The 23,302-nt window shown below is 42.7% G+C and overlaps 1 long non-coding RNA gene across 2 annotated transcripts in view; it reads left to right on the top strand.

The window, feature by feature from the left end:
* The window catches only part of LOC121936075, a 25,711-nt gene extending 2,895 nt beyond the window's left edge, over nt 1-22,816 (top strand). The window contains exons 2-4 of one of the 2 annotated variants that reach the window (XR_006104916.1): nt 13,918-14,040; nt 15,404-16,175; nt 19,609-22,816. This is a non-coding gene — a long non-coding RNA (uncharacterized LOC121936075). Of the gene's footprint in view, nt 1-13,917; nt 14,041-15,403; nt 16,352-19,608 lie in introns of those variants that run through there. The other variant, XR_006104915.1, reaches the window with a different exon arrangement.
* The last annotated feature ends 486 nt before the right edge of the window (nt 22,817-23,302 follow it).

Raw genomic sequence — 23,302 nt, 5'->3', positions numbered from 1 at the left:
ATAATAATAATAATAATAATAATAATAATAATAATAATAATAATAATAATAATCTGCATTATTCCTGCAGTGCGGATTAGACCAACGTTGCAGAAACCCAAGAAAACGCTGTTAGTGAATTGTGCAGATGTGCATCCAGGTATTTGCAAGAGTGATCCAGCATGCATCAGATGCTTCTAATGTTCACTCTGCATTTCTGATGCACACCAAGTACTTCTGATGCACATTGGATGCTCTTGTTTTGCTTCAGCACTTCATGGCTGGTGTCTGGATGCACATCAGAGAGCATTATTGTCCATGGCCAATTGGCCCATGGCACACCATCCTCTCCACTGGATACCACTGCACAACAGATGCCCATACATGGAAATGCCATGGCAGCTCTTGGGTGAATATTGTCTTTTTGAAACCACCCAGTTTTGCACATGTAAGGCCATTTTGAGAACCAGCATGGTATAGTGGCTTAAACATTGAACTACAGCTCTGGAGACCCATGTTCAAATCTCCACTTGGCCGTGGAAACCACCAGGTGATCTTGGACATGTCACATCCTCTCAGCTTCAGAAGAAAACAAGACATATCCCTTCTGAACAAGTCAAAAAACCCTGTGATGGGTTCGCTTTAGGGTCTCCATAAACTGGAAACAACTTGAAGGCACACAACAACAACACTAAGACACAAGTCCCAACCAGAACACCAGTCATCATCTTTACAACTCTAATTCTTGCAAGCAGTTCTTGGATTCAGTGGCCTATGGGGCCTCATCCAAATCTATGATTCTAAGCCTGATAATAATGCCCCCTGCCCAACAATACAAATATGTTTATTTCAGTTGCTGATGAGCATTTAGTAGATCCAGGCAATCCAGGCAAATGAAGGAATGGATGCTGAGGGAGACTCAAACCAAAGGACCCCATGTGTGTTTGGAAGCGAGCGGAGAGAGGAGGGAAGGGGGAACATGCCCTAGTCAAAATAAATGAGCCTCTCTGAGCCAAGAGGGTCTGCTTTCAAAACAATTAGCACAAACATCTGCCTAAGCACCCATGCTGTTTTTATATAATTAAGACAAGGCTTCCGAATCCCACCGGACAGTCTTTAAAAACTACTCATTTCCTGCATTATTTACAACAAGGAACCGAGGTGGAAGGCAGCGACCGGTGTTTCCCATTGGCCCTTGAAGGGCAATTTTGGGTAAACTTTTCACCAACTTTGCCTTCTGGATCCATTTGAGAACGGGCCGAAAGAGGCAAGATGTAGCTTCTGCTTGGCCCAGCAGATCTTAAGTCGGTTCTCTCATCTATTTCTTCCATTCACAAGTGATAAATAAGAGAGGCATTTAAGGAACAGGGACATGGGGACCCTGCAATGAATGTGAGAAACTGTGGAAGAGCTTGGAAGGTTCCCTTAAAACATCATGAGCTACAATATCTTTCAAAGTCCACAAGTGATACTTTTCTTGGGCCAACCAAAATGCACATTATACATATTGCAAGCTTTCAAAGCTCCACTGGCTTCTTCACCAGGCAAAGGTGTCACATGTATAATGTGCATTATACATGCACATTAGGTGTATACTGTGTCACATATATAATGTTCATATACATGCACTTTATTGGGTTGGCCCAATGAAGGTATCACTTGTGGATTTTGGATTATATAGTACTTTGCTATATGGTGAACACAGCTACCTCTGGATATGTTTCATGTTCAAAGATGCCCAAATTTATCCAAATTGATTTGAGAGCAGTTAACAACAACAATTGGTGGTCATTTCCACATCCACATTTGGGGATTGAACTCTGGCACAACATAGTATAGGATTGTAGCATAAGGTATGTTCCCTGAATGGTTCAATTAATGGATGGAGAAAGAGCCAAATTTACAAGTCAGCTGTCATATTTTGGTAGAGAAACTGTGGCATGTCAGGATCTGTCAGAAATGGATGGCTACTGCATGTCGCCTGTTGGATATTGTCTATGATTGTGAGAGGTGATGTCCAAGGCTGTAGCCACACTGCAGAAATAATCCAGTTTGACATCACTTTAACTGGCATGGCTCAGTGGTGTGGAATTCTGGGAATTGTAACTTTGTGAGGCATTTAGCCTTGTCTATAATAAAGCTCTGGTGCCACAAACTGCAGATACCAGAATTCCATAGCATGGAGCCATGGTAAAGGAGTGTCAAACTGGATTACTTCTACAATGCGGATGCGGCCCGCATCTGACAATTGCTGCAGCCTGACAGCTATCAGATACTGCTAGATTCTGATGGCAACGATGCCAACTATCTGAGAATTTAATCAATTCATTTTATACAAGCCCTTTTTTTCCAGCTGGAAAAGCTCACACTGTATGGTATGAAAAAAAGAACAGCTTATTTAATACTGTTTAATGATACAGAATGCACAGATTACTTACCCATAAAAATGCAAGTCAGGGGAGAGATGAAAGAGATGTGTAAAAGGATGGATGAAAGGGGTTTTCTGGGGCTGAGAGTGTGTGATTCTCCCAAGGTCACCCAACAGGTTTCCATGTCCGAGTGGGGGATCAACCAGAGTCATAGTCCAATGCTCAAGCCACAGATGGTTCTCTCTCTCTCTCTCATATATATATATATATATATATATATATATATATATATATATATATTCATAACTTTGACTCATGATTTGCATGCACGATTCATCCCTGTCATATCGGATAATAAATTTGCACACACAGGCCTGATCACAATCACTCACAGATCGTTTGTCAAATGGGCACAGAAATCATGTGCTGCAGTGGATGGCAATGGCAACCCCCCCTCTGAAGAAACTTGCCAAGAAAACCCTTTAATAGTGTTGCCTGAGGGTTGCCATAAGTCAGAAAAGACTTGAAGGCACACAACAACAACAAACCCTGGTTCTGGTGCCGAATGTGTCAAATAGTTTTTTGTGGGTTTTTCGGGTTATGTGGCCATGTTCTACAAGAGTTTGTTCCTGATGCTTCTCCAGCATCTGTGGCTGGCATCTGGTCTGTTTGCACCAGAATCAGGGTTTGGGCTGTGCATCATCTGGACTTCCCACCAAGAAAATGAGGAGAGGCCAGTTTATTTGGCCCACGCAGACAGCTGAGATATTGGCATGGATATTATGGAAAGCTGAGATATTGGCATGGATATTGTGTCATCACACTGCCACCAAGCCATTGAGTCGGTTGCACAGCTGCAAATCCAGCCTCGTTCTTCATTAAGTAATGCAGTCAGTCCAAAGCATTGCATTTAGTGAAATGAGCAGCCACCTACGATCGCTAAAGTTAGAAGGAAATAAATTAATAAATCCAGTTCCAACCAACCGTCACCTTATTTTCAACCTGATCTCTGACTTCTGTCTCCCTTCCTTCCTTAATCCCGGATAGAAGCTGTCACCATATCAAAAAGCCGGGGAAATATTCTTTTATTTTTACTTTATTCTTATTCCTATTTTATTATTTAAAAAAACCCGCTTTCTATTTATGAGCGCACTTCTCTCCGAATACGCTTTAAAGCACAGTGGCCCCTTGTAATTATTTATCAAAGCTGCAAATCATTAATGACATTTTTTTTTCCCAAGCAGGCCCCGGAGCGAAAAAAGTAAATAAAATATCATGTTGCTGAATTAAACATTTGAAAAATTTTCACGCTCAGAAGAAAGGAAGAAGGGAGACCATTTGGGGAGACAGAAAGCGAGGGAAGGAGAGGTAGAAAGAGTTGGCTGAACTTTTTTTTTGGAGGGGAGGGGATTCTTAAACAAAGATCTAGAGAAAGAATTCCAAATCAATTATTTATTTGTCATTTTTGAGAGTTTTCTTCCCGGGAAACAGATTGCATTTCTTTCCGGCTCCTCTTCTTCCCCAATTCTATTAATTATTCAAAGCCGTTTGCCAAATACGTTCTAGGAATCGTTTGCAGATGGTGGCCCGTTGTAAGGGATTTGTCGCTATGGGAGGGCAGTGTATTGGATGTGGAAGACATGCAATCTTTACTGTTTGGAACAGTTTGGATTTGCAGTGACATTCATACCCTGCAACTGCCTTGGTTTGGCAGGGACAATCCGGATTAATCCTCTGCCGTCACACTTTCGCAGCTGCTTTTAAAATGTCCCAGTTTCTTTCTCCACCTCCCACTGATGCAAATGGAATTCAAAATGCAAAAGTAATTTAACTCAATAGAGGAGATTTAGCAACTGAAGCAAGCTGAGGACAAAGGGGGAAAGTGGGAGAAAGAGAACAAAACCAGGACATTTTAAAAACAGCTTGAAAAATTGGACAGTAGAGGATTAATCGGGACTGTCCCAAGATAGTTGGAGGGTATGCTAAATGGCACAAAAAGAATACTATGCAGCATTCTGGTTCATGCCTTGTTTGTGGATGTTGAAGCAATAAGAAAGGTCTCATCTGCACTGCAGAAATAATGCCGTTTGGCACCACTTTAATGGCCATGGGTCCATCTTATTGAATTCTGGGATTTGTCATTTTGTGAGCGATTTAGCCTTCTCTGCAAGAGAGCTCTGATGCCACAACGACCTACAAACCCTAGGTTTCCAGGATGGAGCCTCGGTGGTTAAAGCGGTGTCAAACCGCACTATTTCTGCAGCACAGACGAGACCAAAATGGAGAAAAGGAGGGTGACTTTTGTGTCACAACCCAGAAAGTAGTTCTTTTGATAGTTACTTTGAATGCTAACTGAAGTGTAGTCTTTTTTTGTTTCACTGTTTTTTTATGTCACTGTTGAGAATTGTGGAAATAAGAAAGAAACCCCTTTAACTGTACAACTATACAACTATATAAGTGACACCATACAAGTATAGTGACTTAAAAGGATAAGTAATTACTTTTTAACACTTTCCAAGGCCTGCCAAGGCGAGGTCTTGTGACCTTGATTGTGTAGACCTTGCAAGCCAGGGAACTTGTGAACAACTTTTGTGTCCCTTGAACGAATGGTGTGTGTGTTTCTGTGTGCGAAGAATCTGTCTTTAAGATGTCCAGAAATTGCTTGTAAGAGCAAGCTCAGTACTTTTAATTATATCTCTCCAGAGACTCTCTACATTCAAGGATAAAGGGGGGGGGGGGCTGGAAATCTTTGTCCACTTTTCCAATACTAGGAGAGGTAAATTTCTACCAACGCGGGGAAGCTGTTATTCATAAACCAATAGATGAGGTAAGTGGTGGAACACTTGGGAAATCTGTCAGGTTGTGCTGCCGGGATATAAATTATCCTCCTTCGCTTGCCCCCCAACCACCAAAAAGGCTCACGTGGAAAACTATTTTATCTGGACAGCTCTATGGATTTGATTTTCGCATCCCTAGAGACAGGTGTTAACTTAGGGGTCTGCGTTCTTCCCCCAAATCCAGAGGGAGCGGTTTGCTTACTGACCATAATATTGATGTGCTTTGCTGGGGGACTGTTAAATGCACAAGTTTAATCCTGGGATCGTAAAGGGGGAAAAAGAATGGCTTATTGATGGGGCCCAAGTAAGACATGCTGAGTCCTAAAGCAATGCCATGCTTCCAAAGGCCCTTGCGTGCCATATATTCAGAGGGGGTTTGTCATTGCCTTTCTCAGAGGCTGAGAATGTGTGACTTGCCCAAAGTCACACACTGGGCTTGCATCGCTGACCGGGATTTTGAACCCTGATCTCCCGAGTTCGATTTCAATGCGGAAACCCTTACATCACACTAACTAGTATGTTATAAATTGGCACATTGAATTCCCAGGACTTAGAAACGATGGTTCTATTAGTTCTGTTCAGAATCCTATTAGATTTTTTTTTGTACTGACTTAACACACCGGTGGCTCATTCAGCTTGCGATGATGATGATGATGCCAATGATGATGATGATGATGATAGCAGAAATGATAACAACTATATTACTCATGTGCATTTAGCTTCATTCAGTATCTTGACAGACTGGTCTTTGCTCCAAGGAGTTTCGAATTTTCAAGAGCGACTGGAACAGAATGGAAAAATGAAAACAGGACCCCCTTCATAGCGAGGCAGATTTTTGAGCAGACACACAGGTCCAGAACACACTGCAGAAATAATCCAGTTTGAGACCCCTTTAACTGCCCTGGCTCAGTGCTAGGGAATCCTGGGAGCTGTAGTTTATTGTGGCACCAGAGCTCTCTGACAAAGAAGGCTAAATGTTTCACAAAACTGCAGCACCCAGAGTTTCCTAGCACTGAGCCAGGGCAGTTAAAACGGTCCCAAACGGAACTATTTCTGCAGTGTGTTTTGGACCACAGTTTCTCCAATTTGGTTAGTTAGCCCTGGCTAGAGTAGAGTTGAGAAACAGCTTTGCACAGTGGTTTGAGCATTGAACTATGACTCTGGAGACCAGGGTCCAGTTTCCAGTTCAGCCATGGAAACCCATTGGGTGACATTGGACAAGTCACACACTCTCAGCTTCAGGGGAATGCAATGGCAAACCTCCTCTTGAACATGTCCCATATACTATTTTCATGACTTTTTAATTAGTCTGTTCCCAATTGTTACATTCAAGAATTGTGGAATCAAGATAGTTTGGCCTTAGGGTCAGAAGAAGTTGGAAACAACTTGAAGGCAACAACAGAATAGAAGCATTGCATCAATGGTTGAATGGCGAGTCAACATATAGCTGAATCCCATTGCTTTAGTGGGTCTACTCTAGTTGAGACGAGCAAAAAGCGAATCTGTACCAAATTTAGCCTTCCCTGATCTACTCTTGGATTGTATCCACACTTCACAATTACATCACCTTGATACTATTTGAACAATGGTACATAATAAATAAAATAGGACAGGTATAAAGAAGAGGAAAATATTTGCAGAATAATGAAGAAAGACAGAAAGATGCAACATGGAAAATGAAATACGATACACTGGGATATTTGTAGATAAGAATATGTATTTGAACATAAAACAATGTGTGTGTGTGTGTGTGTGTGTGTGTGTGTGTGTGTGTATCTGGTGGAATATCTAGACTTCTTGACTCTGCTCCCTCGAAACCTGGCAGAGAAATCAAAGGACCTCAAGGATTTTGGAGGATGAAGCCATGACCATGAGTGGTATCAATGCACTATCCTTGAGTAATATGGATAGGCCATTCCTTGTATCCACAAAATGGTGTCATGCTAACATGCCACAAATGGGGTCAGTAAATACGCCTAGTTCATTCCTCCCTTTCTTTTTCTCAGAGGGAAGTTCTCAATGTTTGGGACCCTACCTCCCTTCCCAGAAGTGGCTCCTGACATTGGCGGACACCTCATGGGTCTTATTAGCAACCCTCCCAGCCCGGGTGTTTTAATTGTAATTCAACCCCTTGTGATATTTTGGTACCAATTAATATTGATTTTCCAATTGGTTTACAGAGATGTTGTTTTATTACTAATATATTTAATGTGAAAATCAATATGAACACTTGTTTGGCTCTCTCCCTAGAAGGTAATAAAATCAAATATCTCAAGAGGAAAATGCTATCTGATCCATAAATGGCAGGCGCGACAGATGCTTAATGTAATAGTTAAAGACTAGGCAGGGATTCTTGGCAAATCCCATGGATTTTCCACATGAGCTACAGCACAGCAATGCTCAATAACTTCCTAGTTACAAACACCATCCACACGGGCGGCAGGGAAGAGGGGGAATGTGGGAAGATTTCCTGGCTCCAGTCCAGCTCATTTTGATGGTGGAGATTAAAGAAACTGTGCTTTATTACCGCACGCCGAGATCCTACATCACGGTCTATGTTTAATAACTTTGCAAAACCCTTCGCTATGTGGCAGAAAAGCAATGCAACCCTGTTAGTGAATTGGGAAGATGTACATCCAGGCACTGGCCAGAGTGTGCCAATGCGCATCAGGCACTTTTGGTGTGCAGAAGACACTTCTGATGTGAACTGTGCACTTCTGAGGCATATCAGACAATGGTGATGAGCATTGGACACCTCTGATGCACAACTGGATGCTCTTCTTGTGCTCTAGCACTTCCTAGTTGGTGTCCACACATACTTTGGAGTGTTCCCCAATGTACATTGCAAGACATGGAATATCAGGCCATGTCTATCAGTCATTCCACTATTCCGCAACAGACGCCCATACGTTGTAATGTCACATCAGCCCCTAGGGCTGTTGTTGCTGCTGCTGCTGCTGCTGCTGCTGTTGCTGTTGTTGTTGTATGCTGTCAAATTGCATCCAACTTATGGTGACCCTATCATGGGGTTGCCTTGGCAAATTTGCTCAGAGGGGGTTTGCCATTGTCATCATCCTCTGAGGCTGAGAGCGCGTGACTTGCCCAAGATCGCCCACTGGGTTTCCTTGGCTGAGCCAGAATTCTGCAAGGCTATTTACAAGCACCAAAGTCTCAAGCAGAATGACAGCCAAAATTTAAAATAGTGGTAGAATTCAAAGATATAGCCATCTTAGTCTGTAGAGTCATTTTGAGGTGCCTTGCCTTTCTTTGAGGTGAGGACATCTGGTCGCCCTGGTTTGCCTGGAGTAAACCTACACTCATGCGGTTGTTCTACCCCACCTTTCTGTTGTTCAAATTGTAGGTTTGGGGGACTCTGGGAGTGGGGTTGGTTTGAAGGGGCTTTAACTGCCATCGCTCAATGCTATGGAAGTCTGGGATTGGTAGTTTTGTGAGATATTTAGCCTTCTCTGTCAGACAGCTCTGGTGCCACAACAAACTACCAATCCCAGGATTCCATAGGATGGAGCCACAGCTGTTAAAGTAATGCCAAACTGCATCAGTTCTGCAGTGTGGCAGCAGCTGGGGATTATGCGCTGAAGGATTCTGCATATTTTTTGGAGCAGGGGAGCTCCTTTCCAGACTGGCGAATGTGGTGTTACAAACCCCTGCTAATTGAAGGCTTTAAAATGCAGCATGGAAGTGGTTGCCTTTAGCGAGTGGCGTTGATTTATGGGCAAGCAAATAATGAACTTGGCAAACAGTAAATAATAAAGAGGAAAATCTCACTGTTTTAATTAGCCAAAAATAAATGACCCAGCATGGCCGGGGATGAAACAGGGGCTGGAGTGGTGAAAGAGATTGTCTTGCATGTTCTTTAGATCCTGAGCACTCAACAAGCCATCGTAGGAGAAGTCTTGAAGTGGTGGTAGCCATACCAGGAGAAAGAAAAAACATATATTATTGAAGTCTACAGGATGACGCTGATGGATCTAAGACTAAAGATGGTGTGTTGGACTACAACTCTGAAGACCTGTATTCAATTCCCATGTCGGCCATGAAAACCCAATGGATGACCCTGGGCAACTCAGATACTCTCAGCCTCAGGGGAAGGCAATGGCAAACTGCCTCTGAACAAATCTTGCCAGGAAAACCACACATTAGGTTTACCTTAGGGTTGCCACAAGTCAGAAATGACTTGAAGGCAACAACAACAACAATAACAACAACAACATCCCATCTCCAAGTACATGAGAAGGAACAATCTCTGAATTTCACCTTAATGTGGGAATAGGCCCTTTAGCTAAGATTTCTGTCCTGATTTCCAAACAGAAATGTGTGTGGTGTGTGGTGTGTGGTGTGAGCAACTTTGACTAAGACACAATGCATAACATTTAATGACACCACCAGGACCTATACTTAGGTCTCTAGGTTTGGCGTAGGTCCTGTGACCTAATGGACAGGAGATTTAACAGTGCTTCTAACATTTGAAACAGTGACATTCTGATACAACCTACAAATGGCCTTAGTTCAGCTATTCGGTCTGCTTTAACTGAAATGTTTAAATAAGACATTTCCTTTTGCCTTTGTCTTCTTTGCTATAATAATAGAACAATGTGTAAGAGAGAGCCCTATAGTGTCCCTTTACTTTGCATAAAGTTGAATAATATATTATAAAGCAGATGAACAAACCCATCTTAGAGAACTTCTCTTTTTCAGTCCTTTGTTTCTAACAAATCCTTTTGTGCATCAAACAAGTGCATTTTCCCACAGACCCTGGAATATGCAACCCAGAGACAACAGCAAAGCCAAATGCTACTTGTGTTTAAGGCGAGGAGCCGGCTCAAGATTTATTGGCTGGTAGTGACTGCAGAGTATGAATCCTCCACTCCATTTAAAATGCTTTTTATTTCTCTCAGCCTTGGGGCTTTGAGAACATGGAATTTTACCCATAGCTATATTTCTCCACCAAACAGTTCTTTCCCTCTGGGCTCAGCAAGAGACATTTTTGGTTTATGCTCCTTCCCAATGAATCTCAGGTGCAGGAGGAGGTGACGGTGGCAGTTACACATCCTTGAGAATTTCCCCTTGCACTTGTGAATGTGACGGTTCACATACAGAGAGTTGCTGGGTAGGCTGTGGCAAAATTAGTGGCCTGGTGTGCTAATGTTTTCCACCTTTAAAAATAAAAGGTGGCACATTGCAATTCTTGCACCTTTAACAGCCCTGATGCAGGCAAGAAGCCATTATGTTAGACACAGCTTGCCATGGTGGGTAGTGGTCTACATCTCTGTTTAGAAAACCTATTGAATCCAATAAAGGCTCACTCTTGGCTATGTGAGCATGGAATTACACTCCCATACATGGGGTCTTGCCTCTGAGGCAGTATGCATAAAAACAGTGCTGAAAATTGTTATTCTTGTTGTTGTGTGCCTTCAAGTCATTTCCGACTTATGGTGACCACAAGGCAAAGCTATCATAGTGTTTTCTTGGCAAGATTTGATCAGAGGAGGGTTGCCATTGCCTTCCCCTGAGGCTGAGAGAGTGTGACTTACCCAAAGTCACCCAGTGGGTTTCCATGGCCGAGGTGGGAATTGAATCCTGGTCACCAGAGTCATAGTCCAACACTCAGTCCACTATGCCATGCTGGCTCTCATATGAAACATTAAACATGCTATATATTACAACAATGTCAGTAACAACCTTATGACATAATGTGCCAGATTCTGACAAAGAGGTTGAAAGACCTGGAAGCACACCTTTATTTAAATAATGGTTTTCAGACTAATGCTTTCACCCTGGGATTCCTCCCTTCCCTTGAGACCTGGAGAAGAAGCATGACTAGCCATTGTGCATTTGAGCATGAGAAGTGTCATGCTCATTTGGCCATGAGAAGCGTCAACGTGGCTGCTTCTGCAGCGGGGCCCATGAAGGAGACACATATACGCACATATATACACACACATTCCTGGATCTGTCTACTCTTTGCTTGGCAGACTTGGTGTTGAGCATCAAGGGCCTGCTATCAGCTCGCAGTCAGCTCGGCACATGTGCCTCACAGGCAAGGCTCCATTAGTATTCACATTTCTGAGCTCACTTCATAAGACTAATGGAGTTGCTACCTGGGGACATTAATTGTGCATGACACCACCGGCGTGCCTTTCTGCACTCTTGCTAATATCACAGGGTCCTTCTTGACAAAACGCCTCGAAAGATTACAAACAGAACGAAAGGAACTGCCACATTCGCACTTATATTTGACAGCGATCTTCAAGTTCAGTTGCAATAGAATTACCATTCCATCCTTGCACCTCTGGCTCTCTCGATTGCATTAAGCAAGGGGTGATATTGCTTCCTTTGAAACCAGTGTCATCTCACGTAAAATCCAGCCCCATCGACTTTTCTGCTCAACCTTACAGTCATTAAGGCAAGTGTACTCAGTTCTTCAAAAGATCTTCCTAGTGGGAGTCAGGTGCTGGTGAAGGCAGGGATGGGGAAATGTGCGCTTCTGCTTCCCCATATGTCTCAAATATGATAAAACTTGAAAATTTTGGTAAGTTTTCCAAATATGCTATGAAATGACCTCTTATTTCTACCCAGCAAATTTCAGTACTTCTGAATTTAAACACAGTCGAATGTTTGTGAAGATTCCACTTCAGTTCAGCCACTTGGTTCCAGATGTTTTACCACCATAAGTCCAATACAGATCTTATGGAGATGTTCATTCTACTCAAGCGAGTGCAACCCATGCGAGGAAAGCCACTGTCGAACAGCTTTTGCCACATGAAAGTTCTTCCTAATGTTTAGGTGGAATCTCTTTTCCTCTAGTTTGACTCCATTGCTCCATGTCCTAGTCTCTGGAGCAACAGAAAACAAGCTTGCTCCATCAATCCATTTAAAAAGCCTACAAAGCCCTGTCTGTCAAATGTATGCAGAATTTCTCAAACAGTTTTTGGTATACACACACACACACACACACACACACACAGTATATATATTGTGCCAAACAAAATTCACAACCATCTGCATTAGCCAGATTCAAGGCGTTTGCTTATTCCTGTCACAGAGAGGATCCTGTTTGTAGCTGCTTTCCATGTAGATGTTAAAGATGAGGAACTTGTCAGAAGCAAGAAGTGGTCTCAGAAGTACACAGAGAGAGGATGAAGTGTCTCTCGGGCGGCTGAGTGTCATCACAGCAGCTGGGAAATGTTACAGGCCTGTTTTTTCAAAGGCTTTGTGTGATAGGTAATGCAGATGAACTCATGTTGGCTAAACTCTCTTTCTCACACTGACCTTTTCCAAGCCACAAATCTAGCTGGCTCTCCTGTCAGGCTTTGTGAATACAAAATGCACTCTGTTGAGAATCATGTAGGCCTTCAAGTGTGAGTCACTTGAAGATGCAGCAATGGTTTGTAAGGCCTTCATACCATCCTGAAGAGAACGCGGCACGGCTTGCAGAATGGCGCTGAGCCAACAAGTTCCAAAGCTCTTTTCAGATTTATGATGGCACCGTGAGTGTGTGCTGGTGTGTATGTGAGAATGATAATACATGTGTTATAACAAAGGCCACAGTCCAACAATGTTGTCGTTGTGTGCCTTCAAGTCATTTCTGACTTATTGTGACTCTAAGGCGAACCTATCATGGGGTTTTCTTGGCAAGATTTGTTCAGAAGAGGCTTGTCATTGCCTTCCCTTGAGGCTGAGAGAGGCGGAGTGGGGACTCAGTCCCTGGTCTTCAGAGTCATAGTCCAGGGCGCAAACCTCTACAGCACACAACTTTGTGAACGCAGATGCACAACCAAATGAAATGCAGCCCACAAGTGAAGGAGTCCTACTGCCAGTTTCAGTAGGGCCAGATGAATATGCATCCTATCTGGGATGCACATCTGCATGCGTAAGGACACCACCTGCTCCTCTCTGCTTTTCTCACCTTGAATGGAATTGCAAACCTTGTGCAGCAAAGAAAATCATCCAGATCTCCATAGGCAAATTTATACAGGAGCACGACGCTAGAGTAAGAGAGGACTCTTATGGGTTTTTCTCAGGTTGGCTGGACAAGCCACCACGGAAATGTGCGAGGACAGTTGGTTTTTATATGGCATTTTCATGAATTTAAGTTGTTTTAACTTTACGGATTGTCTAAAGAGAATGGAATCCTGTTGGAGACATACATCCTCGAAAGAGGACTTAAATATGCAAGAATTGGGATTGTGCAGGGATTGGTCCATATCCAGTAGAGGGTTACTGTTTTATGGCTACATAGCAGATCCAGCAAAGCACCCATTACACACTGGTGGCCAATGCACAATGGAACCAATAGCAATACCATTTACATTTCTATACCACTTAATAGTGAACTCAGCACTGTCTAAGCAGTTTACAGTCTGTAAACCAATTGTCCCCACAAATGGGGTACTCATTTTACCAACCTACAAAAGGATGGAAGACTGAGTCAACCTTGGAGCCCAGGGCTCAAACTCAGATTGAACCATTGTGCCACCATTTTGTCCTGATGTGCATTGGGCACCAAGGCACATGGGGCAAAATCTTGCTGGTATCCCATTAGTCATCTTCAGTAAAGGATTTACTTAGTGTCTTTGTCATGTAAGCAGGTATAGGTAAAGTTACATAATATAATGTAATGTATGATTTATAAAGTACTGTTGGAGCTGAAGAGTCTGACATCTATTTATTTTACTGCATTAAATAAAATGTCTCTTTCTCCTTTTTCCCAGAAGGGACCCAGACTTTTAAGTAAATGGATCCAATGTATGCCTCACCACTAGAAAACCCAGTCTGAAATCTGGACTCTGTGTTATTTTGTTGATACAGTCAGAGTGCATCATGTTTCAATCTTGGTGAGTAAAGCTTTCGAACTTCCCAAGGATGGCAGTTTTGAAGGGATGATTTGCTTCCTCAGACCTGGCACTACAACAAGTGTCTTTCATTTCCTTCCTGCTGTCTTTCTGATTTCTTGCCAAGAAAAGAAGAATTTTTTGTGCTAATCAAACTTCTGAAATGGGATAGACTGTCTATACAATATAAATGGCGACCCTTTGGATCCTTTGGTTGACTAGGCCTCCCATCAACACATTCCCAATTCCCCGCAGCTCCCCCGCGACACAGGACCTTTTGTCGAGTGCGTATGAAATTAAGTGAAATAAAAATCATATTAAAAATGATTACCCTCCAACAGCCATTAGTCTGCACATTCCTGTCACGTCTTGATGGATTTCTCACTTAGTTCAATGAATGTTCTAATGACAGTGATAAAATCACTTAGAAAAAAATATATATATAATAAACGGTTAACCCTCTCTCGCAATACTGGTTCCCCAACCCCCCCAACCCCATCCTCATCCAAGTGGTGTCAAAATGTTTTCCCCAGAAGCTAGTGACTCAGGTAAATGGAGAAACAGCAGTGCTGAGTTTGCCGCATTGAGTCACATAGGCTCTCTTTAGCAAAAAATGCCCTTCTTGACTATCTCTTTCCAGCTGACTCTCAAGTAGACCCATGAGTGACTGAGACCATGGAGGGTAAAGATAGCAAAATCTAAGTTTTGCTTTGTTCCACAGCTCAGCTTTTCCGCATCGTACTGATAACAATGGCCAAGATCTTGCATCGCAGTCTATTTTTTATAGGGTTGTGAAGCCATAGCTATATGGCAGAAAGTCAATGAAATTCTATGAATATGTCATGGAGATGCACATCCAGGCACCAGCAAGAATGCTCTGGTGTGCATTTGGTTCTTCTGATACACTTCTGATGCTCTTCATGCAATCCCGTTGTGTTCCGCCACTTCCTAGCCAGTGTCCAGATTCATACTGTGGAGTGCCCCAATTTGTGTCAGTGCCCATTGTGCACATCTGGCCATGATTAAATACTCATTCCTTTGGTTACTGTTGCACAATGTTTGCAAGTACACTATAATGTCATGTCATCATCCAGGTGAATATGGACATTGTAAGACTAGTCTCAAAGAGAATGCTATCCTGCTTTTGCAAATTGTTTTAATATCCTCTAAGCTACTTGCAGTTCGAATACTGGGGAAAAGATGGGATGTTGATGTTATTGTTGTTGTTGTTGTTGATGATGATGATGACAAATAGTCAGAGGAAACATCTCAATGAAAATGCCATATGTAGAATCACAGTTTCTCACTACCTGGAACACGCCACACTATGCAACCATATCTCACTAATTTCCAATTTCTTTGATAGGAACCAAAACTCCAGTTAGAAACACCTGTAAAACAGAAGGAAGAGAAAGGGAAGAGGAGGGAGAGGGAGATGAAGAAGGAGAAGAAGAAGAGGAAGGAGGAAGAGGAGAAGGGAGGAAATTAAGAGAAGACAACCAAGATGTTCAAATCTCTGGAAACCAAGCCTTCTAAGAAATGACTTAGGGAGCTGGATATGTTTCGCTTGGAAATGAGAAAACTGAAGGCATGTCATGTAGAAGACGGAGCAAGCTAGTTTTCTGCTTCTCCACAGAATAGATTGGGAACCAGCAGATTCAAATGACAAGACGAGAGATTCCACCTTAAACATTAGGAAGAACATCTTTAATGAAAGAGCTTTTTGCGTTTATTTACAAAAAATAATAAATTATTTAATTTGGCAAGTCCAGAGGGGTGTTTTTAGGCATAGACCCTAGGCAAAACTGAGGCTTGGAAATACATCATTTTGCTGGTGCATCAGGCAAGAAAATCTGCACGGACCGCCACCTTCTTGCTTCCATGAATCAATCAAGAATCGGTCCGATCTGTTGCAAATCCCCTATAGATCTACCAGTTGATCTTGCATAACAGTCTGATCCTAACAGCATTGGACAATGGGTGCCTGTTGGCAAACTGGTGATGCCATTCTTTGTTTCTTTTCCCTCCCTCCGTACCCGGTGCAAATTAAGTCCACGCCAACCCAGAAGGAGAGCAGTGAGCTACTCTCACTATTCATCACCAAACGGAAGCATCGTTGGACAGATCTACAAGTCTCTGTAGGCTTTTGCAGCTGCGTTTCTCCAACTCTCATCTGTATGGCTGGGGCTGATTGATCGTCTCTGCTGAGATCCATGATTTTATTCCTCTCACCTAAAAAAAACCCTTGCCTGTATTTGCTACTACTAAGAATATGTTTTATCTCCTTTTTTTCCAGAGCGAGAATATGGGTACCTTTAATTACAGAAACAAATTTAGTGGCTGGAATTCTCTGCATTGCATAACTTGACATATAGAGTTGACCCTCCACATTCTTTGGGGTTAGAGGCATAGGACCCTAAGTAAAAATTAAAAAGCTGCAAATTAAAACAAAATTAACCTAAGAGAACACCACTTTAGGAATCTCTAGGTCTTCCAGTGCAAGTCTATGGCTAACGCCTGCCAGATGCTGACATACAATTGCACTGGAGGACCTACAAATGCCAAGAGAATTCGCTACATCAAGAAGACCAAAATATCCTCTTGTGTATCTCTATGGTCACCTTATGGCAGTGTCACGCTGGAGGACCTAGAGATTCCTAAAGAGAACATATTAATCAAATCCAAAAATAATCAGATCCACAAAAGTCAATTCTGCAAATGTGGAGGGCCAAGTGTACTTAGCTATGTAGCCGAGGAGATAAGAAACCCTGTTGGTGAATTGCAAAGACGTGCAATGGGACACCAGCAAGAGTTTCTGGTGCATACATTGGTCTTTGTTGTGCATCACTCTCAGTGTACAGTAAGACAATAAGAGCCATTTGGCAAAGGAATCAACTGCCTACAGAGATGGTGGTATCGCCTTCTCTGGACGTCTTCCAAAAAAGGCTACTTGCTGAAGTGGTCTAGCTGGAGATCTTGCATTCAGTGGTTCATGAGGCCCTTCCAACTCTATGCTCCTATGATGTGTTTGTGATAAACAATTTTCATCTTCCATTTCTCAGATCCGTTCAGGGTGCTCTCGTTTTTTGGATGTGAGTGGAGGAATGTTTCTTCTTTTCTCTCCCTCTTCCGATGGTACCCAGCTGTTTCCCATTTGTCAGCTAAACGTTGATTGTTAATGTATTTGACTGAAGGGGAAGGGGGACAGCGGACCCCATCTCTGCGTCGCAGACAGCGCTAGGCTTGATCATGCTGCAATTAATGGGGAGGCACTCGGTGCAAAATTGCCGGCGCTTTCCTCGGTGGGAAGGGGTTAAATTACCATGGAAACAAGCATGCATTATTTACATGGCCTAATGAATAAAACATTTAAGTAGTAGGCTAATAAATTTCAGGACACAAAAGCAAAGTAAGCTATGATTTAAATATGTGCCTCTGATGAATATAACTTGAGTTATAGGAGGGGAAAGCAATGGGGGACCCAACTCAATTTTATACCCAAGTCTCGCTACCATGAAGGTATATCTTCTTTCTTTCTTTTTTTCAATGCATGAGTTTATTTTTCTTGACGAGAGAACATAATAGCGGAGCATGATCACTTGGGGGAGGGGAGATGTTTTCATTTATCTTCCTCCGAACATGTAACACTAAATCCCCAGATTTCCTTCCTTGCCTTTCTTTTTAATGGGAAAGCTCCTTCCTTCCTTCCTTCCTTCCTTCCTTCCTTCCTTCCTTCCTTCCTTCCTCCCTCCCTCCCTCCCTTATTTCCTTCCTTCCTTTCTGCAAATCCAGTTTCTTTTCTTTTCATTTCCTTCATTGTATTGTTCTTTTAAATTGCAAGCCACTTTGAGTCCCGATTTTGGGAAAAGGTGGGATATATATACGATGACAACAACAGCAACGACAACAACACGCCTGTAAGTTAAATGATGACAGCAATGAGTTAGCTTCATGATGCCCAATTGTCCTGCTTCCTGTTGTCCCACTTTTTACACCAGGTTTTAAAATGTCCCAGTTTTTCTCTCCTCTTCCCACTTCTCTCCTTTGCCCTTGGCTTCTTTCAATTGCTGCAAACTGAGCTCGATGTTGTTTGCACTTAGCAGAAGGAGAGGAGAAAGGCCCTTATTTTATTCATTCATTCCTTTAATTTATACCCCATCTCTCTCTTTGACCTTTGCTTACTTCAGTTACTGCAACTTGCTATCTATTAATTCAGCAGCAAGGAGAGGAGAGGGTAGGATCTTGCACTTCCCAGTGGATTCAGGCAAAAGCAAAGTGCTGCAGCCTCTCCTAGCTTGGGTCTTCTTCCTCATTAATCACTTTCACAATCTGGAACACACTCTGATGTGCCTTCATCACTTATGTCTGTTTTCATCTACAAAATGTTAGAGAGGATGTGTTGCTACTCAGAGCACAACATGGCTGGCATCGTGTTACATCATCATCATCATCATCATCATCATCATCATCATCATCATCATCATTATTATATTGGTTATTGTGACACTTGGAATTCTCTTCCTCCTTTGAATACATCATCAAAAACTCAGCTTTCTCCTATGCCCCCCTCCACAGCCATGCAATGGTTGGTGGAAATCAGGAGTCATCTAAGACTGCATCTTCACTGTGGAATTAATGCAGCTTGACACTGCTTTAACCGCCGTGGGTCCATGCAATGGACTCCTGGGATTTGTAGCTTGTTGTGGCCCCAGAGCTCACTGAGAGAGAAGGCTAAATAGCTCATCAAACTACACATCCCAGAATTCCATAGCCTTGAGCCATGGCAGTTAATGTGGCATCAAAGTGTGTTAATTCTGCAGTGTAGACAGCACCTCCAGTCAGTGGCCAAGGAGAGAGTCCTGCAGAAAGGAAGGTTGGGGATGTTTCATCGTTCCATCGTGGCAGGACTTGGTGAGATGTCTCCCAATGCAAAACCTCAGCCCACATTAGAAGCTTCTTAAACAGATCCAGTCTGAAAGGTAGGTGCCAAAGGACTTTGCAAGGGCTGAAATGTAAAAGAATGAATCAAGCAGCAATTAGATTCATGCTCAGATCTCAACCGGAGCATAAACCTGTGTTAGTGCTGCAGCATATCATCCTGGGAGTGTCATGATGACCTAGAAAAACATTCAAAGACCATTGAAAGGTAACATGTCAGAGAGTTGAGCAGGATAATTATGTTTTTAATAAAGCGGTATGAAGTATCAGGCAGACCCTTCCTAAGTGGAGAACCAGGTACTCAGTTCCTTTTATTTGCTTCCTCTTCAAATATGTTGTTCCTCACTTTGATCCATGGGGAGAGGCGGGTAAGAAATAAAGATGATGATGATGATGATGATGATGATGATGATGATGACATGGCATCACTTTAACTGCCATAGCTCCAATCTATAGAATCCTGGGATTTGTAGTTTTGTGAGACACCTGCCCTCTTTGGCAGAAAAGGCCCAAGACCTTGTCCAACGACAAACCCCAGGATTTCATAGAGTGCATCAAGTGCATCAAGACAGACCTGGCATGAATGTATTTGTTATCTATATAACAAATATCTATATCTATATATTCTATTAGGATAGTACCAGCCGGAGACATGGAGCAAAGATTTGGGAGTGGTCGGGAAAAGAATCACCCGACCCAAACGCCCGAGAAGAAGGTGAATAATGAAGAAGAGATGGTGGGAGCCATAACTGCCTTTCCCTCTTTCTCTCCCTCCCCTCCATTAATGCCACCACAAATTAAATGCCGTGAATGCAAATGCTTCGAGAGCCGAGTGCGGGATGTTGCTGACTCTATAATGGCCGTCATATCTGCCTTCACTCCGTCACTCCGCTGCAGGTAATTAATTGCCTTGTAAAGTGCTCTAAGATACAGTGCATGAAAAATGTGAGACGGAGGGGAGGAGGACGTACAATACAGCCGCCGGGAGTTAAAGGAACCCAACGCCGAGGCAGAGACAGTGTGTCCTAACGTGGAAAGCCATGAAGCCCACTCCCAAATTGCACAAGCTTCACCTATCCATTAGCAAAGACCCTCCTTCTTTCCCTGATCACCCAAACATGGTCTTTAAGGTTCATATGATTTCAGTAGCCTTCCTGTAATTTCAGTGTCACCTCTTTATTTATAACGTTTGACAAGGGAGGAATTATAACAAAATAAACGTAATTTATGAGCCCTTCCAGGAAGAGAGATCAAAACGGAAGAAGGGTTTTGCGCCGCTACAAAGGTGTCACTTTGATCCTGGAGGAAAAGAAGAGGAAGAAGGAAAGAAAGAAAGAAAGAAAGAAAGAAAGAAAGAAAGAAGAAATCGCCTATGGACACCATTAATGCCTGTGACAGTATAGCTAATAGATCTCCAGAGAAATATAATTGCTTTCTAGCCACTCTTTGGTTCAGAATACAGTACAATCTCCGTTTCTGCGAGACTGGTACCCCCATGGTTTCATTTACTCATGTCTGCAAAAATCTCTTTAAGCATTTTCTAGGTTTTCCAGCATGATGTTATGGTATGTGTCCAGTAGAAGCTAACCACAGAGTTGTGCTAGAGGACCTAGAAATGCCCAGAGAGGTGTTTGCTCTAGAAATCTCTAGGTCCTCCATGCAACTCCATGGTCAACTTCTTCTAGACGTCATTCATTTCTATAGGCTTCAGTGTTATCTGTGGTTTCGCATTTTCATGGTAAGTCCAGGAATGTATCCCCCATGAATATGTGGATCATACTGTACTTGCAAATGATTTCATCTTCAGTGACCAAAGGTCTCCTGACACACTAAAAACAAAGAGCAACCACCATCTTTTTTTGTCATTCATGACTTACTGGGGGGGACAACATTTTTGTTCAAAGATCCTGCATCATAGGCTACCATGTGTAACATTACATTGACAGTGCTATGTTGCTGAGATGCTACACAACTACGCTAGTGAATTCCAATAATAAAGAGGTCCCATTTCACAATGGGCCACAGTAGCTTCCACAATGATTCCAAGAGATGGAAAATTCTATTCTTAAAATGGGAAATGCAATGGCCTCCCATTTCTGACAATAGGAAACACAGTGACCATCCGTTCCTAATGTTGCCAGGTTTGGAAAAGATCTGCCATTTCATTTGTACTGGAAATGAAGACATATCCATGCCAGCTGCTGGGAGACACTCGCTGCCTGTTCCTTATTCATATCTATCATCCAGTGTTGACTTGTTATTGCAAATCTCAGCAGCCTCTATCACCGTTTTTAGTAGGCCTTTATTTCATCACAGCATATTGAGATTGCCTCCTGCAATTACAGCTTTTGTATCGGAACTGATGGGATCATCCTTTCACTTAAAAAGAAATCTCTCTTGCTTTATTGGCATTCCAGATCCTAGTGCATTCATTGGGATTGTGCCAAAGAAAGGGCATCAGCACCTGCCTTGGGAGAAAGCAGCAACCCTTCCTCTTCCACATCTGAGGAAGAACCATGTGCAGTTCAACAGTTTGCATAGGAAGACTGCATTTTATCCGTTCTTGAAACAGCTACGCTTGACGCATGTTCATATGAGGACATGTAAGGTAGCCTTCTTGTTGACAGTAGACTAGAGATAGAACCATCTGTTGATTTTGTGTAAAGCATTAAAAAAAATCTCAGGTTCTTTCCAATCTGTTTATGAAGAACTTTGTTGAAGTTGCCTTTGCATCATTTCCAGCATGTGACAAACTGAAGGCAACCCTATCACAATCTTTACTTTCAGCTCTGATCCTGCTGAAGCAATTCCTTTCTAATGCAAAGGGATATTGCTGCACCTTGGAGACAACTTGTGCAAAAGAAGTTGTAGCATAAGCTTGCGTAGACTTGATCTACTTCCCCGGATGCATGCATGGATGATGTCCTACCTGGATCATGGAGACAAAAATTGTAGAAAGGAGAGGAAAGTATCTCCGTTTTGGTCTGTCTTTCTCTTTATTTGTCCAAAGTGTTGGATTGCAATCCATTTTATCACTAGGCAGGCCTTGGCTGCATATGCATTGCAGAAATAATCCAATTTAACTGCCAGGGCTCAATGTTATGACATTCTGGGAATTTCAATTTTGCAAGACGTTTAGCTTTCCCTGTTAGAGAGCTCTGGTTCCACTACAAACTGCAGTTCCCAGAATCCCGCAGCATTGAGCCAGAGCACTTAAAGTGTGGTCCAATTTGATTCTTTCTGGACTGTGGATGCAGCTTCAGTGATATGCAAAAGGGGCCTTATCACACCTCCTTATTGCCAATGAACTAAAAATACAACCCATGGAAGAAAGGGTGTCACGTGCCTTCAGAGCGATCTGTGTTTGTTTCATGCATTTGGTAAAAAAAAAAGGGGGGGGATTTGGAAAGACTTAGGCCCTTTAAGGGTAAAAAGGAAAGCTGACCTTGGCATACACGGGGGTGACTTTCTAAACTCTGCACCATCTGGGCTTTGAGAGCAAAGGGGGGACGGTCTGTTTGTAGCACCTGCAACAATGCTGTTGAGGGACCAAAAAAACCAAACGGGTAATGAGAAACAGCTGCCTGAAACCCAAAATTAAATCAAAGCTTCGAGATCGGGGACGTCTCATCATTTCTGCCTCTTGTCTTCCCCGTAACGTAACCAGTTATTTTCAGCATCCGGGATGGGCTGGCAAGACATGGCCCCCTCTCCGAAACCAACACTGGCACGTATTGAAATGCGCACAATGTCTAAACTGTGCCAGGGTTGTACAGTGGTTTGTGTTTTGAGGTAGGGGTACATATGCACTGTAGAAATAATGCAGTTTGATGCCACTTTAACTGCCATGGCTCCATCCTATAGAATCCTGGGATTTGTCATTTGGTGAGACACTGGCACACTTTGGCAGAGAAAACGAAAGATCTTGTAAAACTACAAACCCCAGGATTCCATAGAATGGTGTTATGCCACTTATGGCGATGTCAAACTGCATTATTTCTACAGTGTAGGTGTTCCCTAGGACTCTGAAAGACCAGGGTTCAAATCCATGCTCAACTATGGAAACACTGAAAAAGCCACCCTCTCAGAGCTTCAAAGGAAGGCAATGGCAAAGCCTTCTGAGTAAATCTCACCAAGAAAATATTAGGACAGGATTACAAGAGATAGCATAGTGTGTGCTGGACTACAAGTCTGAGAGATCAGGGTTCGAATCCTTATTCAGCCATGGAAATCTACTAAGGGATCCAGAGCAAGTCACATTGTCTCATTCTTTAAGGAATTGCTATAATTTCCCTTACTTAGAATAAAACTTTTCTTTAACTAAGTA

Source organism: Sceloporus undulatus, chromosome 7, assembly GCF_019175285.1.
Source record: "Sceloporus undulatus isolate JIND9_A2432 ecotype Alabama chromosome 7, SceUnd_v1.1, whole genome shotgun sequence".
Classification (NCBI taxonomy): Eukaryota; Metazoa; Chordata; class Lepidosauria; order Squamata; family Phrynosomatidae; genus Sceloporus; species Sceloporus undulatus.
The sequence above is the reverse complement of the archived record's forward strand: the minus strand, read 5'-3'. Positions and strand labels throughout refer to the sequence as shown.